This window comes from Lathyrus oleraceus, chromosome 1 (genome assembly GCF_024323335.1).
Source record: "Lathyrus oleraceus cultivar Zhongwan6 chromosome 1, CAAS_Psat_ZW6_1.0, whole genome shotgun sequence".
Lineage (NCBI taxonomy): Eukaryota > Viridiplantae > Streptophyta > Magnoliopsida > Fabales > Fabaceae > Lathyrus > Lathyrus oleraceus.
This window is the reverse complement of record NC_066579.1, coordinates 272,506,466-272,519,862: the sequence shown is the minus strand read 5'-3', so window position 1 is coordinate 272,519,862 and position 13,397 is coordinate 272,506,466. Positions and strand designations below refer to the sequence as shown.

Sequence of the window (13,397 nt, the reverse complement as noted above, 5' to 3'; positions counted from 1 at the left end):
TATCCAACGATGAAGTTGAAGTATTATACTCATAATTCACCATTGGTACTACTATTCTGTCAAGTTGCGTTTGCATCAGAGTTGTATATGACAAAAGTCCAATGCTGCGAGTCAAAATCCCATTATCCAGATGGCGACTGAAGACTATAGCATCTGCACCAAACCTCATACTACTGGTCTTGAAGCCATTTCCATACTGTCCAATAGCAAGCTTTGAATTTTTATCTGAAAATCAAAAACTCATGCAGCGACGCATTGCTTTCGGATCCATGCCGCCCCCGTCATCTTGAATCAACAATGCTGAACTTCCATCTCTTGGATTTGAAATTTTATCTACACTGACAAAGGTAGCCCCATTTTGGATCTCATCAACATCGTTATCAAGAAGCTCTGCTATGGCGCCAAATGCCCACTTGTGTGAAGTTGCATTTGAGTGAAGGAACATGGGGTGTACATGTAGATAGTTCTTTCCATCTGTAGCTGTAATTTGAGAACCATGTCCGTCATCATAGCTCTCAGCTTTCCAAAACCGTTTGGAAAGCGGTGCTGCACAAATGGATGATGCATAGGAAATGCCAGTATCATCAATTGGCGACGGCCCCTGCTCCAATACACTGGAATTACTATGACCTGTACTCGGGGCACTATAGCTTATATTTTCATCACCATCTTGTCTAGTCGCCTGAGTTTGAGATTTTTCACATTTGACTAGTCACCGCCCACCAGTCGCGTGCTCTTTCTCTGCACCCGTAACATCAGTAGCCCTCATCAAACCATCTGGAAGAGAGTGACGACATCCGTACAAGTTGTCAAACTTGCTCTTGGTGACAGAGTCATTGACATTAATAGCAGGGAACAAAAGAGTTCCACTGGCTTGCATCTGATAAAGCCTCTTAACACCAGTTGTAGTCTCTTCCGAAACATCGATAAGTCTTTCCTTCATTTTACGGTACATTTGAGGGTCAGTCTTCAACCCATCTCTAATGATGGTAAGCACAAGCTGGAACTCAGCGTTATCAGTAGAGGTAGGATCAGGAACCTCACCGGTTTTCTCAAAAAGCTCTTCAGCTTTAACACCTTCATGGATCAAAAGAGTAGCATCACCACCATCATCAACAATTAGATCGGGACCACCACCGGGACCCTAGTCCAAAGCGCGTTCAGTACACCACCAATATTCTTGTAGGGTTTCACCCTTCCAGGCGAATACAACAGCATTGTCACGAGCTATGGCGGCGGCGGCGTGGTCTTGAGTTGAGAAAATGTTGCATGAACACCAACGGACTTCAGCGCTGAGGGCGGTTAGGGTTTCGATGAGGACGGCGGTTTGGATGGTCATGTGAAGAGTTTTGAGTTGTGTGATGTGGAGAAGTGGGGTTTCGTGTGTGAAGAGATCTCGCGGCGAATATGGTGATGAGGGCGATTGATGGTGAAGGTGAACAGAAGCGCGGTGTTTCGGAAGGTTGCGGCTGTTGGAGTTGTGTAGTGAGCAGTGGAAGTGAAACGTGAAGGAGAAGAAGAAAGCGTCTTTCTTTATTTTTTTGTTTTGGCGTGAGGGAGTGAGAGAGACGGATGTGGGTATTGGTATATGGTGATGATGAACAGTCAAATAAAAACTCTTTCTTTATTTTTTTGAGCCTTTCTTTTTCTTTATATTTTTTTAAACCCACAACTGATTCCCCTCACAAAGAAGCCCAATCCCCGCCTCCCTTTTTCGGTGGCTCCCCTTTTTTGTTTAATGCCACACATACATATATCACATGTTAGGGTTTCTTTTTTTTAGGAAAATTTTAAGAAAGAAAATAAAGACCCGTTAGCTTCTAGCTGGTGCTTGACTATCCCCAAAATGGGAGAATCCCATGTGCCACATGTACTCTCATGATAAGCTTCCTTTAACTTTATTATTTCTCAATTTCTTAATTTTCTGATTGGATGAACAAAATGCAAATGGATTGCAAACTTGGACCATTGATCAATTGAAAACGACGTCCAAGATGAAAACAAAGAAACACAATTCGTTAAATAATTAAAAATGTAAAAATTATCCCTTTTAAAAAAAATTAATTGATAAAAATCATATTTAATTAATTAACACAAACAAAATTCACAATTTTTAAAATAACCACAATAAAATAAAAATAATGACATGAACAAATCTATTTTAATTTTTCTGAATTTCCTGATACAATAATGAAAAAAAACGGAATTTTAAAATGAATAAAAATCAGGTGCGAAATTGCTCGAAAAATTAAAATGGATGCACCAAAATGATCAGTGCGAAATAAACTTATTGGAAAAATTCAGCGTTTCTTTTAATTTTGAAATAAATTTGACCGGTTAAACAGGCTCGAGGTGATCAAAAAGTGGCCGAAAAATTAGCTGAAAAATAAATCGAGCATACCGGATTAAACTACGCGAAACGTAGATTAATAAAGTTGATGTCTGGAAGCTTGATTTTAAAAGTTTTCGTCCATTGATTTGACGCACACCCATTGATTAATTCAACCGGTTTGTCTGTAGATCCGAAAAAATTATTTCGACTGATATTTTAGGCACTATGCGGTATGGAATGCATGATATGCTATGTAGACATGCAATAGCTATGATGAATGTATTGAATCAGCGATTCAGGGTCAAAATTGGGGTGTGACAGTTGCCCCTGTTTAAGTATCTTCAACACGAGGATATGAAGAAGTACACTCTTCATATGATCATAGTGGGAGATAGTTAAATACTAAGAAGACCCGAATTTTGATCCTGAAATGCAAATGATAGGATATGATATGAGATGAATGCCTGAATGAATGACTCTTTTTATTTGATTTGCTAGGGATATGATCAGACATAAGATAAACCCTAGCATGATGCTTTATGATAGATACAGAATGAAACAAAGATATGTGGGGGATGCTGATGGTCCACGGGGAGACAGACAAATGGTAAAAACCAACTCGCTGGGGAAAACAATCCTGCTGGAGAATCGGACGCATACTAGAGAGCACTCAAAGTGAAATTCGATGAACAACACTTAGAATACAAGAGATTTTGGCAGTGAGTTCACACATGACTTACTAAACCCGAATAAGAAAAATTTCTACAACAGGTTCATACATGACCTGATAACACTGAAACAATCATAGAGAAAGATTCTTCAAAGCAGGTTCATACATGACCTGGTAATACTGGAATGAAAACTCAACAACAGGTTCATACATGACCTGACAATGTTGGGGAATACCAAGAACGGTTTTGACAGCAGGTTCAAACATGACCTAACAATGTTGGGGGATATCAAAAAGGTTCCATAAACAGATTCAAACATGACCTGACAATACTGGAAAACATACAAAGAAAATTTCATCAGGAGGCTCATACATGACCTAATAGCATTGGAAAATTTAGAGCATTTCAACAATAGGCTCAAACATGACCTAAGAATATTAGAAAACCAAGGAAATTTTAATCAACAGGTTCATGTGTGACCTTAACATTTGGATATTCAAAGAAAGTTTCACTCACAGGTTCAGACATGACCTGACGATTCTGGAGAAAGTCAAAGAATTTAATAACAGGTTCAGACATGACCTGGCAAACTAGAAAACACAAAGAAAACTTCAACCATAGGTTCATACATGACCTGAAAATACTGAAGAACATACATATCAAGTTTCATCAATAGGTTCATACATGACCTGACACTTTAGAATACATCTGACAATTCTGGAGATTTCTCACAAGAAATTCATCCAATCAAAGATTTTGGAGATTCCTAATAGGGAATTTATGCAAAACAAAGATAAACGAGAGTCTTCTTATAAGTAGATCATCCATGCAAAAGGCTAAGATGATTCTTTACAAAGAAATCAAACAAAACCAACATCATTGGAGTTTTCTAACACGAAAAATCTCCAAGCTTCTGGGAATTCCTCAAGATGATGAGTCATACATGACTTTCACGGAACCATCAGGAAAGACAGGGTAATTAAACTCTCTGTACGTGCCAACAACAATTGGACTTTTAACCGTAAGTAATGGATTACAACCAACTTTTAACAGATTTTGCCAACAACAATTGGACTTTTGACTGTAAGCAATGGATTACTACCAGCTTTTAACAGATTTTGCCAACAACAATTGGAATTTGACCGAAAGCAATGGATTACAACCAGCTTGCCAGTAACAACTGGACTTTGACCAAAAGCAATGGATTACAACCATCTTTTAACAGATTTTGCCAACAACAATTGGACTTTGATTGTAAGCAATGGATTACAACCAGCTTTTAACAGATTTTGCCAACAACAATTGGACTTTGACCGTAAGCAATGGATTACAACCAGCTTTTGACGGATTTTGCCAACAACAATTGGACTTTGACTGTAAGCAATGGATTACAACCAGCTTTTAACGGAGTTTGCCAACAAAAACTGGACTTTGATTACAACCAGCTTTTAACGGAGTTTGCCAACAACAATTGGACTTGAAATGATGTTGGTGACAACCAAACTTCAAATACCAATTACGATTGTATTTACAAACGGAGTGACAATGATTCCAACGACAATTGGGTTTAAAATGAGTTCTAGTGACCAATGAGCTTGGAATAATGCCTAGTAACACCTGAATTTTATGAGACACCAATGAGTCTTGAAATAATTCCCGGGAGTGGCATAAGGGTTCTGGAAGTGCGTCAGAACAAAAATGACATGTCTAGGAATTCATCAGAGAGTAAAAGAAACGAATTCTGGAAATGCATCAGAATTATAAGTGATATTCTAGAAATACAGCAGAATACAGACACATCCGGTAATACATCAAGGAAATTCTGGAAATACATCAGAATTCAAGACAAACATATTTGAGAATACATCAGATAGGTGGGGAAACATCTGGAAACACATCATACAAGTTATGGAAATACATCAATAAACAAAGGAGTAATCCGGAAATTCATCGGATAATCCAAAAAAGGAATTGAACCTCATGGACAAATTTTTTATGATATGTGCCAACTGGGTTGGACTTGAAAATGACTGCGAAAACCGGATGATGGTTTAAGGGCACCAAATTCAAATTGGAATTAGAGGTCAAAGGGTATAGGATCAACAACAAGACCTGGGTCAATGCAAAATGAGCCCGAAGTACATTTCGGCTACGTATGATTTGAATTTCTTTTTATGCATGATATATGAATGATCATGATATGAAAATGCTGACACCTGAGCGGACTGGGAGTTTGTAAAGGCTTTTTATGGAAGCTCATGATTCCTTAACACCGAGAACTCAACCAAATATTTTATGACAGATGTTGTCAAAGGAGAATTCTATCCAACTTGGCAGCCACAACTTAGCAAATGGGATCCTTTTAAAGAATCGTGCTAGCATAATTTCCGGGTACTCGTCTTAAACTCAAAAGTTATTGACGTATGGCATAATTTGTTTGAGCAGTTTGAAAGCATGAAGAAAGAGGTTTTGCCCCTCTGTGGCTCATCTTGCCCCAGTCTGTTGGGTCTTTGGAAATGTTCACCTTGAAAGTGAGTTTGGAAACAACTTGCCATGAGACTACCTCAAGATGGCTTGCCCCAAGTGTTTAAAACTTGCAATGGTCTGAACTTGACTAACCAAATATTGGAATGGTAGACTCTTGATTGACTTTCCTTGGATAGTTGGACTTATTGAGCTCTGAGGTGGCTTGCCCCGGTCTGAGTCTTGAAGCAAATTACTCTTGGTTGGATGACCCTTAGGGTGATTAGCTCGATTTAACTGATGCTCAAAGTGATTTGCCCCTAACTAGACTTCTTTCACTTTATCAAGTTCCTCAACTGTATTTGGAATTTCTTTGATGCTAAGTGTTGACTCGCAAATAAGATTGTTCATTCAAAATTGGTAATTTTAATTCAATGCTTATGCAAAAATTTGAAATCAAAGTTTATTGATATGAATGGGTGAAATACAGTGAATGAGTCATTGATAAGAACACAATGGTGATCAAGTCATTCATAGTATGCAAGTTGGTGCCATCAAATGATTAACAAAAATCGTTTGGAGTCAGGTTAACACAACCTTGTTATAGTATGCTTTCAGAATAAACTTTGCCTCAATTAGGTCGTTTAAGGATTGTAACGTGGCCTGGTTCATGGTTTTTTGAAACAAAAGGATATAAGGCTTAAAATTTATTTTTACCCACCCCTTCTTCTTGATGATCTCCAGTTCCTATGTTCAGTTAATTCAATACACCCATTCGACTTCGAAGGTGCGAAAGTGAAAACGAGGATTCAAGGTGTGATTTTCTTGAAATGGCAGTCACCTTAATTCGTCTTTTGTTGAGGATTTAATGACCTCTTTTTGATTTATTTACTTTATCCCTAATTTTTCCTGGACCACTTCTTTAAAGCTTTCGGTCTACCGGGATGCCCTAACTTTTGCCTAAGTCATTTTGTGGTATTTGACTTAGCAGACTTTTTTCTGTTTTTTTAACGTGTTGACTGCCACATTATTGGTGGATGAGGATCAACCAACACTAATTTTATATTTTCTCAACCTCTTCGACACTTCAACATGTGTGCGAAGGATAACATGTGGTTGAACCTAATCGGAGGGTGTACATATGGACGATTTTTTTTGAAAGATCAAATGCACGACCAAACTATCTGAACACAACTACCCTGCCCCGGGTTAAGATTAAGGGTTTTAGATCCAAAATAAACACCAACTTCTAGGCTCAAAGTGGTTGACTAGGGATTAACTCCTTATCTCTTCAGTGTTTTGGGATTTGAAACAATGCCTTACATCATCGACAAGGTTTTACTCAAAAGCATACCACAATAATTTCAGGTGTTTCGTTTTCATCATCCTCCTTCCAATCTTTGTTAACATAACGGTTTGATAAACAAAAGTGAATGAGAGGAGTATTTTTGTTTTTAACATAAATGAGAAACGAGTGAATACGAATGGATTAATTCAAAAGATGCATAAACATTTCATTAATCTTACCAATTCAAAGAAAACAACAATGCTTAAAAGCAATTAACAATCAACATGCGAGGAAACTCCAAAAGAGATGCTGAAACAACCAAATGATTGCCATCTTCAGGGAATGACTTCTTCAAACTTGACCCATTAACTTCGGGGGACACCCCTTGAGATCTTCGCACTTATTTGGCTGATAGGTTAACATTTACCACCAAGCTTCCTTCTTGAAAGGCTATGTACCCGTTGTATATCAACTGTTGTACTTTGGCTTTGAAAGCGTTGCAGTCTTCGGTTGAATGCCCTTCTGATCCAGCATGATATCCACATGCACATTTGGGTCATACCCGGGTGGGTAAGGTTGTGGAACCAGCTTGAGAGACTTGGGAACCACCAACGAGTTTTGAGTTAAAGGTTGTAGAAGTTGGCTATATGTCATGAGGATTGGAAATCGAAGGGGATATCTCAATGCTCTTACCAAGAAATGATGATATCTCATTAGCCACATCCTTAACTTCTTCCTTGTGGTACAAAACCTTGAGGGGTTTTAGGGGTCCTTTCCCTTTCACATTACTTGGCCCAGAAATCAAGATATATGTACCTGAGCCTTCCTCCTTCAATGCTTCTTGAATTTTCCTTAGACATAGTTCTTTGTTCTAAACGCGTGTCAGGAATCACTTTGCTGATCATGGACAAAGGATGGATGAGTTTTTTTTTGTATTTTGTCTGGGAAATGTCATGCATTATGATGAGATGCAGATGCAATGGAATGCAATGCAAGCCATGCATTTTCCTCAATATATTAGTTCAAGAGTCTGAGGCACTGATGAATCTGATTACTTTCCAAGAATAGGTTCTCGCCGGGTATGATCTAGGGTTTCAAAAAAGTTCCTAGAGTCATGGATCCATTAGACTGTTTGCTGCCTATGGCAACTTACTTGCCGGGCATCAACTCCATCTAAAGAATCTACTCTAAGTGAGGTTCTCGCATCGATCCAACGAGGAATTCATCTCGTAGACCCACACCACGCAACCATCTTTCCTAGTTGGCCAAAGGATTAAGGTTCTACAAATGGTTCTCAGAGTCATGGATCCTGTAGCGGGGTATTCGTTACCATTAGAGATATTGACTAAATCCAAGGTAAACCATACAAGTCGAGTCGCCACCGCACTTCTATTTATCCAAAGGAATGGTTAGAAAGCGAACAAAAACCTAAAAGTTTTATCGAATCAAAAACTAGTAAAAATGTCAGAGATCTGGGAAAAGGGGGTTGGTTATGCAATGGGAAGGTTTTAAGCACCCAAAACATCCTTAGTACTCTAAGGGAGCCCTTTTCATATTGGTTGTAAGGTTGGTATTTTGTGAAAATTTATTTGTGCAAACATGATTGAAGAGATGAGGAAAGAATATACAAGTTTATTTACATTTTGTGTTTGGATGGATGAACCCATTGCCTACGTACCATCTTAAAAAAGATTAGGATCAAAACCTCGTAGTTCGGGGTTAAATTCTCAAAAATGAGTTGGTGAATTGATTGGTTCAAAAGCCTTAAGGTCTTTTGTTATCCAAGGGAGAAAACTCAACCCAAAACCACAAATCCACCATGTGAGGATAGCTTCAACATGCTAGTGAGGGGTTAACCCTATAATAAGTATGGAAGACTCATTGTCCATCACTAAGGATATAGGTGAGTATTACATCTACCTCAAGGATAACTCAAACCTAATAGCTAAAGGTTATGAAAATTTTGATTAAGGCAGTGGCCATTGAAACCACAAAAAGACATTTGAATGAGTTATATTTACCAATGAAAAGTATGTACAAAAATATGGTCAAAGTTGGCTTAGAAGTTCAATTCATAATAATTGTTATGAAAAGTTTGAAAATCAAAAGCATAAGGCTTAGGTTTCTAATGTTTGAAAATAAATGTTAAATGTTTGCACAAAAGTTTTGGCTTGGGTTAGAGTGGAGGGAAGAAGAAGAATGGCTAAAGTCCTAATCATACAAGAGATAAGGTATAAGATGTAAGACCACAAATGGAGTTCCTCTCTTGAGATCATATTGATGATCCAAGTAGCTCCCATCCTTTGGAATATGCAAGCAAGATAAGCAAATACTCAAGCAATCAAGCACACAATCAAAACAAGCTCCTAGGAACCTTCCAATGGCTTTTAGATCTCTCTCTCTCAGAAGCTTATGGCAATGGTTCCTCAATTTGGCCCAATGTTGGAATCCCTAGCACAAGAACACACACATCAAAAAGTTCTATCAACAAACAAAGAATGAACAAGAAGGAGTTTAGAAATTGGTCCTTTCAAAGTCCTCTTCAACATTTATAACACTCTAAAGGCCCAATGCCTAGTTGCTCTTTGACTTTTATAGCACTCTAAAGGCTCAATGCCTAGTTGCTCTTTGACTCCAAATTTGCATAGGGAAATTCCTAAAGTCTAAGTCCAATTGTTCATTTCTTTGCATTTGGTCCACAACAATCAAAACAAAACACAAACACAATGATATATAGACAATTATGTGCTCAAGTGAGCAAAAGGCAAATTGCATTAACATAAACATGTGCTCAAGTGAGCAAAGGAAAAAGCAAATGAATAATATGTGCAAGAATAATAAATTTCATAAAAGTAAAGAGCAAAAAGTAAATGTTAATGGTTAATGGTTAGTGTTAGAGGTTAGTGTGCCATAAGGCAAATTTAACGCTATGTTAAGCAATCGTAATTGGACTTATGTAGAAGTCACAACTATCTGAGGCCGGTTTATAATAATGTAGGTAACAACACAAGTTAGAAGTCTTGGTTAGTGAACCAAGTTCCAACAACTTGCCATGCCAAAAAGAAGATGAGAAATGATCTTGTATTGGTTTAAGTCCTTTGCATGATTTAGAAAGCAATATATCCTTAATGCAAAGCCATTCACTTGATCATTTGATCAAGATGAATTAGATTTGAATCAAGGAAGATTAAACCTCCCTAATCAATGCTAACTTATCAACCTTTAACTCATTGATCAAAAAAGAAAAGAAGAAGAAGAAGAAGAAGAAGATAATGGAAATGAAGAAAATAAAGTGCATTAGATGAAAATGAAATGTACCAATCCACAAATGTTGACCAAAGATAGGGAAGATCAAGGTCAAACCATAAAAAACAGAAGTGAGATGAAGATTGGAAGTCAAGAAATAAACAAAATATTTTTGGCATTTTTAATATTTGAAAATAAACTTGAATTAAAATGTTAAAGAAAGGTCAAACTTCAAATTCACTTCAAATCAACTTTGAAAAGTCCAAGTGAATTATCCCAAGTTCAACAAGGCCAAACAAAGTTTGACAAAAAATTTCAGCATTTTTAAAAGTCAGAAACTATTTTTAATCAATTAAAAATGAAGAAAAATAACCTAATTGAACTAAAATCTCAAATAAATCTTAAATCAATTAATAAATTGATGAGAATATTTTTCATAGATCCATCATCATTCAAAGAAGTTAGAAAAATATTTTTGTATTTTTTGAATATCAAAAACTATTTAAAATGAATTAAAAATAACCAGAAAAGAGAAAATTATTAAAAAATAGCAAATGATAAAATAAAAAATATTAAAAATCATTTTTAGAAACTAGAAATTAAAAGAGAAATAATGCAATTGGTCTCATATTTTTTGGACCAATAATAAAAGAGATATGGATTTCAAAAATAAAATGGAATTAAAAGAAATAAAAGAAAATAAAATCAGAAATAAGAAAATATGAAAAAAGGAGAGGCGTTGGATGATGGCTCATTAATTGAGCTGGCACATCCAAGGGCTATCAGCGCGCGTCTACTAAAGTCCTTAGTCAAATGAATCACATGGCGCATTATCAAAAGTCATAAGATCTGATGGTTGTGATATAAACTGGGAAATGCATCCAACGGCTCATGTTTGATCTGGCAAAGAGACGGTGGCCAGCGCCACCGTCTTCTCCAGTGTGCTCCGACGAAGATCAAAAAACACAGAGGTTCAAATGTTAACTAAAATGAACGATCCAGGCACCATTCGAAAGGTGAAGTGATGTACATCACTCCTATGCCAATCACTTCCACTCTAGATTCCTATTAAGAGAGAAATCAAAGATGGAAGTTTGGTGGTGTTCAACTGAACTTGCTCGATTCCAACAATTAAACACACAATAATGATGCCTCTATAGAGAGGACTTCAGACAACACAAGATCAAGGCAAATGGAGCAAGGTATGATGAGATTCGAAGCAAAATTCAGTGGAGCAAAACCTTTGGATTGTGAAGAATTGAGTCACTCTCTTTGGTTCCTTTTGCAAACAGAAACTTCAATGGATCAAATGATGAAGGTCTAGGAACTTTAGATCTTAAAATTCAACCAAATGCAATTGAATTTCAGATATGAATTTTTGGAGAAAAATGGAGTTGTTCCTTTAGGTATGGCTAGGGATTCAATCTTGCAGCATTTCAGGCGCCTTCAGGTTGAAGAATTGTGAAGGTATGGCATGGTATTTATAGATGGAGAGAGCTGAATGCATGAGCTAACTCGTGTGCATGGCAAATGGATTTTGCATTGCATGGGCCTGTGTGAGCATGTGGAAGGCCCAATGAAGGCTGAAATAACTTTCTGAGTTCATGTGAAATGCAAATGGACGTGTACATTAAGTGTAATCAGCTCATGCATGGCAATTGAATTGAATTTCACAAAATGCACTTAATTCTTCATGTCTTCGAAAATGATGCTTCCAAACTCCAAATGCTACCTTATGAGTAATGGCTAGAAAGCTTGTTGCATAAGGAACAAATGCTATGTTGATCAAAACTCCAATTGGGCCTTGGAAATTAGTGAAATTTGAGCTTGAAGTGTAGGGTGCAAAACATGCATATGTGAAGTTTCCAAATTTGGCCAATGTTCAAGCCCTTTTTTCTCAACGATTAAAGCTCCAAATGATAAAATCTTCAACATGAAAGTTGTATATCTTTTCAATACAATCAGTTTGGACTTAAATTTTGCATCATTTGGATTTTTAATGAAGAAGTTATGGGCACTTGAAGTTGGACTTTTTCACATTTCAATACATTTGGCCCAAAGTGACCTATAATGTTTTGCATTATCACATGTATTTATTTTGAGATTTTGAAATTTTTCTCAACATAACATTTGAAGTAGACACAATTAGCTTTCCAATTCATTTGGTACCACCTCAAAATCATGAAAAATGAATGAGTTATGTGCTTGGGAAGTTGACCCAAAATTAGGGTTTCAGTCAAAATGACCTATAATGTCTTGGAATGGATGATGATCCTACAAGCTTCAAATAAAATTTTGATGAACGTGAAAGTTGTTCATATTGTCCTTAAGAACATTTTTTCTCTTGGGGTCATCTCCATTTGACCAATACATAGAAAGTTAGGTCTCAGTGTATTTCAAAATAGTCAGATGAATTGACTGATCAACTTCTCAAGTCCACAACTCATACCTTGATGAATTGATGATTGAGGGCACTCCAATAAGTTCAAATATGCATGAAATGATGAACTATAGAACTTCCCTTTGATTGTATTTGACCATGGGTTGAGGTTGCTTCAAGAGTAAGGCACAATTGAAGAACAGATGAATTAGGGTTTCCTTGGGAAACAAACCTCAAACCCCTTGACTTGCTTTGCTCAAAATGATGAATTGAGATACTTGGGAGGCATATTTAATGGATGAGAGATTTGGGAACCATTACCATGCTTGCTTTCATCTCCTCTTGACCTTTTCATTGCACAAAGGATCTCCTAGAAGCTTTTAGACCTTGTGATTGCTCAAGCTACAAACAAGAAATGTTAGTGACATATTTTTGTGCTTTTGGTTAGTAAATAAAATGAGAAAAGCAATGATATACAATTCAAGCATGCTTGGTGATCTCAAACCACTCACAAGAGGTCCCACCCAAAGGCAAAGGGAACCAAGATGCTCATGATCCTTGAGGCTTTATAAATCCAATGTTATGATGCCATGAGGGATCTTAGGGCCAAAATTGGGGTCTTACAGATGCCCCTATTTAACGTCATTCTAGCAGGAGATATGAAGGTTAAAATCTTCGTCTCGATGAGCTAGAATGGGCTTAAATAATAGCAAAGAGACGAATTTTGGTCCCTAAGAGACCTCATGATGCAGATGTATGTATGCAAAAAGGGTAATACTTCGTGGGGATATGTGTCCACAAAGAGAAAAGAAATCCAGAGAAAATGACAATCCATATGAGTAATTCACTCCATGAGACAGAGACTCTGGGACTGTTATGGGGATAGGGAAGGGGTAAATGGCGTGAGCAGGGCACGACTTAAAACATAGCGAAGGACACGAGCATAATTCCGAAAGAATAAATCAGTGGAAAGACCCGAGCTGACTCAAAGGCGCACATATTGGGGAATATGCCAAT

At 37.1% G+C, this 13,397-nt stretch overlaps 1 pseudogene; it reads right to left on the bottom strand.

Annotated features, from left to right (window-relative positions):
- Positions 1 to 232: 232 nt before the first annotated feature.
- Positions 233 to 7,614, bottom strand: LOC127102967 (adenosylhomocysteinase-like; annotated as a pseudogene).
- Positions 7,615 to 13,397: the final 5,783 nt, after the last annotated feature.